We start from the raw sequence: 9861 nt of genomic DNA, 5'->3' as shown, positions 1-9861 counted from the left end.
AGCTTCGTTGAGGGAGAGAGAGATAGAGAGAGGGGGAGAGAGAAAGGGATAAAAATAAATAAATAAATAAAAGTTTTCTGTAGCAAATTTTAACAAAATTTTTATTTTGGAGTGTCAGCTTGAGCCTAAAAAGTCTTGTAATAGCTACAAATAGCAATTATGAAACTTTTAAAAGGACCATTGGAGATGCTCTTACTAGGGGTGTGCAGGACCCGCCCAAAACTGCCCCGACCAGCAAAACTGCCCCGCCCTGTGACGACCCGTTTTTTTTTCTTTTTTTTTTTTGAAAACGTACAAACGGATCTTCACAGTGGCACGACAACATGTCGCTCAGCCAACATATGACACATGTCCTATAACATGCATCTGATAATCAGAGTTACATTTAACAGCGGAATATAATAATCAATGTGCAGCGAAACACATATCATAAGCGGAAATACATCTAATATACAACAGTTAATTAAAACAAGAGCCATTTACAAGTCTATCTATTTAAGGCTTATATAACACATTACACTAATTACATTCTAAAATATAGGCTCAACAAATACATGTGCCACGTAGGACACGAGCCATAGATAAAATACCCAAAATGCGGACTACCCATGAGTCCGTGACTTATGATTGTCGCGATGTGCTCCAATCATAATATCCCATAAGCTAGGTGGACGAGTCAATATCTATATCCGCAGAACCTGCAACCAAAGCATCAATGTCTGCACGGTTGCGGGGGTTGCCGCATCCGTACAGGTGGAATTATGAGCCCACCGCCTTAGCATAAATAAATACACTAAGACCTCAGAGGTATACTATTCACTGAGTTTTCGCAAAGAACCAACCTTTATTTTCTAGTCATGCGTATACTATAACAGCCACCAATTTTATAAGCTTTTGTTTGAAAACCCCCATAGCTGATATAGTAGACACTGACTAATAGAAAACATTTAAACCATACTATGCAGCTGAGTTTATACGTAGAAGTTCCATTGTTGGATACAACTACATACATCCTCACCTACTAATCTACTATATTACCTTTGATCTAGTAAGACTTAGAAAACAATGACATTTAAAACATGCAACCATCCGATATAAATATACATAAGTTCTTTTCCATTGAGACTCTTATGCATACTAATACGTCTAGCAAAACTACCATATATATCAAAAACATGAAAACAATTCAATTATCATGAAACAAATGCTGTGCATGCGTGTCGTACGTTTGCCTAAGGGAATTGAACCCCGGTCTTATTCTTATCGTATGCCTAAGGGAATTGAACCCCGGTCTTGTTCGTATCGTATGCCTAAGGGAATTGAACCCCGGTCTTGTTCGTATCGTATGCCTAAGGGAATTGAACCCCGGTCTTGTTTGTGCCATGCTCAAGGCTCGTGCTCAAATACTATACATTTAATTTCATAATCATGACTTTAACACATGCTTTCTTTACAAAACATAATCAATTCAACATGTCATTTCTTTAACAATTTACATAACTTAAATCTTTATACTCACTCTAAACTCACCAATCATATTCATAGTTCAAAACATCATCAATATTTCAATATACTCCAAAGTACTCAAATCATCCAAAACAATTCATAATCAACATACAGTTGGTTCAGATTTGTACAACAATATATATTTTGCAATTCATCATTTAAGAAAATAATACTTCTCAGTGAGTAGAATACTCACCTTGGCTGCGCGGATTTAATCACTAGGTCTCCTAGACACCACCTTGCAATGTATCACTGTGAAATAACACATTGCATTATTTAGCACTTTAAATAATTAACACCCTAATTAGCACTTGAATCGCTCAAGGCTAAACCGTTGGAAAACCCATAATATTTTTAAGGGTCCCAAATGTCTACCCATTAGTCCTAGATACTAACTAAAACTCAAACAATACTAACCCAAAGTATTTACTAAGGGTTAAATATTAACATAACTACTTAACTATTTACTCATAATATTAATTACTAACTCATAATTAATTTCACTAACCCATAAATTATTTTCACTAATACTTATAATAATATTAGCCCTAAAATTATATTCATTAATCTCTAGATTATTTTTCACTAACATTTTCTCAATATTATTAACCCTAAAATTATTTTCATTAATCTTTTACAATAATTATTAACTTATTAACATAATTCATTAACACATTTAACATAATATTAACCCATAAGTTTTAGGGTTAACCTCGCACATACTATTTAAACTAAATACCCATTATTATTTATTTTTACTAACACTAGGACCTTACTCATAAATACTTATTTTTACAAAACCCATAACTAATTTGTAATTAATCATCACAATAACTACAATTAATCCACAAATTAATAATTTAGGTTTTAAACACTAAAAACTCTAAATTATTTTAACCCATCAAATTAGGGTTTCAAACTTAAACCCAAAATTATAAAATACTACCCTAAACACAATATTGTTAACCCAATAGCATTTACTAAGGGTTAATCAAATAAAAATACCGCTAAAATTAAATACCCGAAAGTTAGGCTTTAGAGAACTTACCAAATTTCCCCAAACCAAAACCCATGGTTTTGGCAGCCTCAAGCAAATTCCAAGTAACCCATTACCTAAAGAAAACACTAGATTAAACTCACATTTTAAGATTTTAACCTAAAATTTCAAGAACACGAGTTTAGTGTTTTACCTCAAAACGATCGGTGAAAACGTAGATCTGAGTGCAAGGATCACATTTTCGAAGACGGATCGAAGATCGAACTGTTGGATCTTCGTGGATCAAGGTTTTTGTGTGAAAAAAGCTTAAGGAAAATGTCTCCCTTTTATTTTGTTTCTCTCTCGGGTCTGATGGAAAGAGGCTGGCTCTTTTCCCTTTTGTTTTCAAGTGAGGCGCATGTGCGCCTCACACTTCCCTTTTCTTTCTTTTTTCTTGTTTTTTTGTTTCTGGCCCTTCCATTCTTCTTTTTCGTGAAGGGCCAGGCAGCCCTTCACTTTACAAGTATGTGGGGCGCATGTCGCCCCACATGCCTTCTTAATTTAATTTTTCTTTTTCTTTTTTTTTCTTTTTCTTTTCCTCAACTTTTCTTTTACACTAATTTTCTTTTCTTTTCTTTTCTTTTTTCGTTTGTTATTATTTTAATGGCCACTTGGCCATTATTAAAGGTAATGGCCGTATGGCCCTTTTGCTTTAAAGGCCATGAGGCCTCTTTTTTTTTTTTTTTTTTTTTTTTTTTTTTTTTTTCTATAAACATATACATATTATTTCATTTTATTTTCTAATTTCTTTTCTTTTAAATTTTCTTTCCTAATTTCCTTTATGATTTCATTTGTATTCTATTTTCTTTTATAATTTTTTTTTTCTTTTCTATTTCTTTGGACCTAAAAATATTCATTTACATTTTAATGACACTAAATTAATTTTAATCAATTATTTACTCAAATTTCGTATTTTAATTACTACAAAATGTCTTGGACATTACACGCCCCACCCCTTAACAACACCTACCCGCGCCCCTAATAAACGGATTCCAGTTTTGTTTTAAGCAAACCACACGGTGCGGTGCGATTGTGGGTCTGGATTTGGGAAAATCCTGGGGACCCGCCCCTCCCCAAACCGTGTGAAAAAAAAAACCCTAAAGTTAACCCTAAGCGCCGCCCCCCTCATTTTTTTTTTTTTTTTTTTTAGTTTTTTATTTTTTTTCAGTTTTGGCATTTCATCTTCTAGAGACTTCCCCTTCGCCAGTTCACCCTTCAGCCCTTTCACCCCTTCAGTCTCACACTATGCCGCCGCTGCTGCCACTACCAGTCTACCACTATACTCAATTTCATTAGGGTTTTGGAGAGCTCTCTGGACTCAACCTTTTTCTCTGACGCCGATCTTTGTTTCTTCAGCTCTTCATCTTCTTCAACTGCTCGTCTACCACTACCAGTCTACCACGCAGTGAGATTTAGCCATTTTGGAGCCATGATTTTTGAAGACAGGCTGTGTTAGATCTAGTTTGTGTTCGTGTTTAGGGTTTCTGGGTTTGTGTTGGTGGGTGGTGTAACTGTGTAAGGGGTGTTTCACCGTGTTTGTGTTCGTGGAATCGTGTAGCCGTGGCTTGTGGTGGTGTGGTTTTGCAGCTAGTAGCAGAAAACGCGCACAACCTGCACAAACTGCCCCGCATCACCCCACCCCACCCGGCACGGACACATCACATTTTGTTCGAGGTACGGGTTGGATTTCTTGCACACGCAGGGGTGCAGGACAGGGGCAAAAAGGGCAGAAATCCGCCTTGCCCCGCCCCGTGCACACCCCTAACTCTTAGTGTGGAGAGTCTGAAATGGAGGACCAAAATTGGAGACTTTTAAAAGGATCATTGGAGATGCTCTTAGTGTGGAGAGTGTGAAATGGAGACTCAATTCTAATTTGTGGGGATAAATGGATTTTTAATTCCACATTACGTAGTCCAATCACTTGTCAGGATTCTTGGCATACTTGAAAGTGTAAAAGAATTAAGGGAGACCTTCACTTAAAAATTGAAGGATAAATACCTTAAATTGACACTTTATAAAGTTTGGGTACATTTTTTCAAAACTGACAAAAGATCAGTGGTTATAAGTGAAGTTTTTTCAAGAATTAATAGATGAAGATACAAAGTGGTGGGATATTTATTTGATAAAACACATTTTCCATGTAGAAGTGGTGAGAATATGCAGTTTGGCCATCAGTCCTTGTGGAGAAAAAGATCATTTAATGTCAATAGGCACTTCGAATGAAAATTTTTTAGTGCAAACTGCGTACCATTTTGAAAAGGAGAGATGCTTGCAAGAAAAAGTTGAGTGCTCAAAAGGCCCAATTTACAGTAATGTGTGGAGGAGAATTTGGAAGATGAGATTCTAGGGATAGTGACACTACAAAATAAAAATAAAAAAATGAAAACAAAAAAAACACTAGATTTAATGTCCTTTTTTTTAATGTCGTTTCTCTCAAATGACACTAAACCATAGTTTTAGTAAATAAAGGAGGCTCCTCCATCTAGACCATGGAATTAGCAACTTGGTCTTGATATCTTTCTAGGCATTGTAAACAGAGTTGTTTTGAAGGTTTTTAGTTTATTTTTATTTTTATTTTTATTTTATTTTATTTTTTTTTGTTAATAATCACCCCGCTTTAGTTTTGGATTGTGCAATATTGTGTAGTGCACAAAGTAAATGCATCAAGGTTTAAATTTGTTTAACCATTGAAATACAGTATTCCCTTTGTCCCAATTTAAATGCATTGTTGATTAGTTTTTTGAGATTCAACCACCACCTATAAATCCCCTCTTTTTCTGCGCCCGACCTCATCGGATTCCAGCCCTTGCGAGATTAAAAGTGAGTTCTAGAAACTTTCAGTTCTTTGCTTCTCTGTTTGTTTTGATTGGTAACATTTTCTCATAAAGATTTTTCCGAGAAAATCCTTGAGAAACTGATTCAGAAATGGTCTGATGAGTGATCCTATGGCAAAAACCTCTCCCACATGAGATCCGAAACTGCGGTTGATCAGAAGATCGAGGAGACTAGTGAATCCCTGCAAGCATCGTGAGGGGATGTGAATGAAATTATGGTGGCAATGTACTGTTCTGACAGTATAGCACCGGTAGTACATCCATTTATTTTTCTTTTTTTTTTTTCTTCTATTTGTGTATAAAAGATTGTGCTGGGTTTCCGTCGGTTAGGTTTCATTGTACCAGTTTGTAGGAGTTCGTAGTGTTTTTTCGAGAAAATTAATTATTGGACTATTATCTGTTTTTGGTGTTTTGTGAGAAATTTGAATAAGATTTGGGAATTGTGTTTGCAATTTTGTTTGGTTCATGAGAAAATGGAGGAGAATATTGTGCAAAGGCTACTGTGATTCGCGGGAAGAAAGAGAAGGAAATAAAGATAAAAAAGAAGAAGAGGAGTGAATCGACGTGAAGAAGAGGGGATCTGTTTTTTTTATTATTAAAATAACATGTTGGGTAGCTACTACCAAATGTATTGGGTAGCAAGTTACCCAAGGATGGAGCCCTAAAATAGGCCAACTGTTGTGGCTTTTTTTTTTTGTAACTTTTATTTTTTTTATTTTTTTTATTTTTTTTTTTCAGATTTTCCTTATTTTAGGGAAGTGAACCACTTATAGGGCATCTGCTACTAGTGCTCTAACAATTTTAATTGCCAATGCTACTACCACTACTAGTATTAAATTTAAGGCAAAATTATACCATTGATCTATGTAGTTGATTTAAATTATAAATTGCTCCCTTTGATATTAAAAAATTAATTCAGAGATCCCTGTGATTGGCATAATTTACAAATCCCTCCCTATAGTCAAATTCTGTTGAAAATTTTGACAGATTCCATTAGATGTCACGTTAATACCATTAAGATTAAGACATATATTGATCATAATAAAAAGTATAAATCTATTAAAAATATAAACAAATAAAACTTAAAAAATTATTGATGTCACGTCAGTACCAATAAGATTGAGACATATGTCGATCATAATAAAAAGTAGGGTTAAATACATTTTAGCCCCCCAAACTACCACCCTTTCTCCGGATGGCCCCCCAAACTATCAATGTTTAGATTCTGGCCCCCCAAACTACCACTTTCTGATTTTTTGGCCCCATCCGTCCATTTATGCCGTCAATTCTAAACAGAAATTCAAAATACTCCTCTTATACTTTGAAATTCCCACAATTAAGGGAGGGGTATTTTCGGGTTTTTGGCCAATTTCTGTTAGAATTGACGGCATAAATAGACGGATGGAGCCAAAAAATCAGAAAGCGGTAGTTTGGGGGCCAGAATCTAAGCATTAGTAGTTTGGGGGGTCATCCAGAAAAAGGGTGGTAATTTGGGGGGTTAAAATGTATTTAACCCTAAAAAGTATAAATCTATTAAAAATATAAATAAATAAAACTTAAAAAAATTATTATTTTTTAAGTTTTATTTATTTTATTTTTTAATAGATTTATATATTTTTTATTATGATTGACGTATGTCATCATTTTATTGTCGTTGACGTGGCGCTTAACAGAATATATAAAAAAAATTTAATGGAATTTGACGTCAGAGAGCGATTTATAAATTAAGCTAATCACAAAGATCTCTGAATTAATTTTGATACCAGGATGAGCGATTTGTAATTTAGGCCAACCAAAAAGACCAATGATACAATTTTGTCTTTTTTTTACTGCTTGAGTAGGATTTATTGGCTCTAGCCCCATCCCAATTACTCATGATCGACAAGACTAAGTTGCTTCAAGTTTTAAAAACAACCGTTCAAGCTCTAGTTGTATAAATTATAAAATTACTCTTGTAATTTTGCCCACATTAATTTGATTATATATCTATACCTTTGCCTTTTTCTCATATGCTTTTTCATTTATGTGATTTTGTATTTCAATAGATCGAAGATTGTGAAACTGAAATTTTTTTCTTAGGATTTGACAAGGAAAGGGTTTGCCACATGTATTTTATTATTATTATTATTATTTTGCATATGTAGCCAATCGATCTAATGGGACATGGACATCCTATCCAGGACGGTCGCACTTTTTCAGAACAAAAAGATTAATAAACAATTAAAAATAAAAATAAAAGAACTTAGACAACATTGAAAGGAATCAAAACCAATGGTGATGACAATTGACAAAGATCGAGTATGAAAACCATAACATACACACGAGACTCATTGATAACAGCAAAATCTCTTACCCTCTACAAACTGGAACCAATTAAAAAAGAATGCATTAAAACAATCAAATGCGTAGCTTTATGCAAACATAAAACTTGATTTAAAAAAAAAAAAAACAAATAACATATAATTACTTACATGGTTGAACGAACTGTCTTCGAAAACTGCCGGTTGCAAGTCCCAATGTGCAGTGGATAGCGCTCACTCGTACCCCCGAACAGATCGAATGGGTGTTTTTTTTTTTCTTTTCTTTTTAAGCAGAATGGCCGGTTTGAAAGTAAGCTATTCTTCCTCACGCCGGCCGGTTGGGTCCCTTTGGTCCTCTTTGGTCCTCTTATCCTATCTGTACTCCTTCAGTCCTTTTGGTCCTCTTTTCATTCTCTAAAAAAAGTTTGAGAAAAGTTGGTGTATTCCCCTCAAATTACACTTCAATTAATAATGTCTTCTCTAAATTTTTAATTGAGATTTGAGACAATGTCCCCCCGTAAGGCCATAAATTATCAAAAAAAATTATTTATGTCCTTGAGGTCAGTAACAAGGCAAAAATAACAATATAAATTTTTTAATACAACAAAAATACATTCTAAATTCAAAAAAAAAAAAAATTAAAAAATTTTAAACTTGGCTTATTGGGTGGTTTTTTTTTTTTTTTAGAAATTTTTTATTTTTTTTCTTAAGGGTATTTTTGTCATTGGAGTGATATTGAGAAAATTTTATAGTTTGGAGAATATTGTCCCAATTAAAAGTTTTAAGAATATATTATCAATTGAGTGTAGTTTAGAGACATTATTTAGTATATTTTAGTCTTTCTACGATTTTCTTTCTTAAAAAATCAATCATTAAATCTCAAAGACTAGCATACATCCTAATCTTTTAAACATTAACCATTAAATTTGTGTAGGCTCCTATAGATCTTATGTGAATTAACTTTCCTCAAGTGATTCAAATTTTTATTTTTAAATTTCATCTCTAACTCACATCATGAATTGGTGTAAACTATCAAAACTACAATGGAATGGTTTGGTAGATAAGTAATGGTATCAGTTAATATTGTGTAGCAACTCCCTTTATTGCCACTGTACATAACTATTAATGACCATTAATGACCGTTATAGTTGGTTGATGTTGATATCCCCATTATAGATTTCGTAATGGATAAGCATCTAGCTATTATAATTTGAGAGCTGCTACACTTTTACCACTCTTTACACTCGTCTTCTTATTTCCTTAGATGGCATCAACCACGTCAGATTTTTAACTTTTTTTTTTTTTTCAACATACAAGAGAAATCAGATGGTGAAAAGTCACTCTGTGCAGATCAGCCGCTTGCCGCCCACCGTCCGTCACCGCTCCGACACCGACAACCGGCGGCTGATAGGTGGTACAGATTTCGCCTATTGACGTCGGTTCGGTCGGTAGGCGAAATGAGTTCCGTGAAGTCAGTTTTCGCACCGACCGAATTGACAATCTTATATCCTTAAAAATAATATATATCTATAATAATAAAAAAACGACACTATTTTGTGTTTACAAATAGTAAAAACACACCTTCTTCGTTCTTCCATTCTCTCTTGCTGTTGCCATCGCCAAACTCTGAAACTCATTCTCTCTTATTCTCTTGCCGAGACGTTGAAGGGTAAACTAAACAGAAGGCTTTATTCTTTTATGCTTTATTTCTTATTTACGTGTCTTTGGTTATTGAGTTAACTATGCACACTTTTTAAGATTGACACGGTGAGAACACGTCTTAGGCGTAGGGCTTAAGCTTTGAAAACACGACTGACACGGTGAGAACATGTCTTAGTCTAGGGCTTGACTTGAGAACACGACTGACACGCCATTGGACTTTGACGCTGTGCGGCGTGGGTGTCAACTCAATCACTGGACGCGTGCAAGTCTTAAAGGATTTCCACTTTCCACGAGCTGTGCGGCGTGCAAGTCTTAAAGTAACTAAAACTTCTACGGAGATTTTACAGATGTAATTATACTTCCTATCTAATAAAAAAAAAAAAAATCTATGTTACACTTCCTTTCCCTCTTTCTTGCGGAACCAAAAGTGTCAACCTTCTTTTTTGAAAAGAAACTATACTTTTATATATTCATTTTGGTAAACTCATTCCAGAGACTTCTTGATAAGAACTTGGGCCACGTG

The 9861-nt window shown here is 34.4% G+C and overlaps 1 long non-coding RNA gene across 1 annotated transcript; it reads right to left on the bottom strand.

Moving 5' to 3' along the window:
• Positions 1 to 430: 430 nt before the first annotated feature.
• On the bottom strand, positions 431 to 2859 carry LOC133880210 (uncharacterized). Its single transcript, XR_009902213.1, has 4 exons — positions 2697 to 2859; positions 2555 to 2619; positions 1703 to 1758; positions 431 to 719 (listed from the first exon to the last, which is right to left on the bottom strand). It is a non-coding gene; the product is annotated as an uncharacterized LOC133880210 (long non-coding RNA).
• Positions 2860 to 9861: the final 7002 nt, after the last annotated feature.

The sequence above is a fragment of the Alnus glutinosa genome, chromosome 10 (assembly GCF_958979055.1).
Source record: "Alnus glutinosa chromosome 10, dhAlnGlut1.1, whole genome shotgun sequence".
In the NCBI taxonomy this organism is placed as follows: domain Eukaryota; kingdom Viridiplantae; phylum Streptophyta; class Magnoliopsida; order Fagales; family Betulaceae; genus Alnus; species Alnus glutinosa.
The sequence above is the reverse complement of the archived record's forward strand: the minus strand, read 5'-3'. Positions and strand labels throughout refer to the sequence as shown.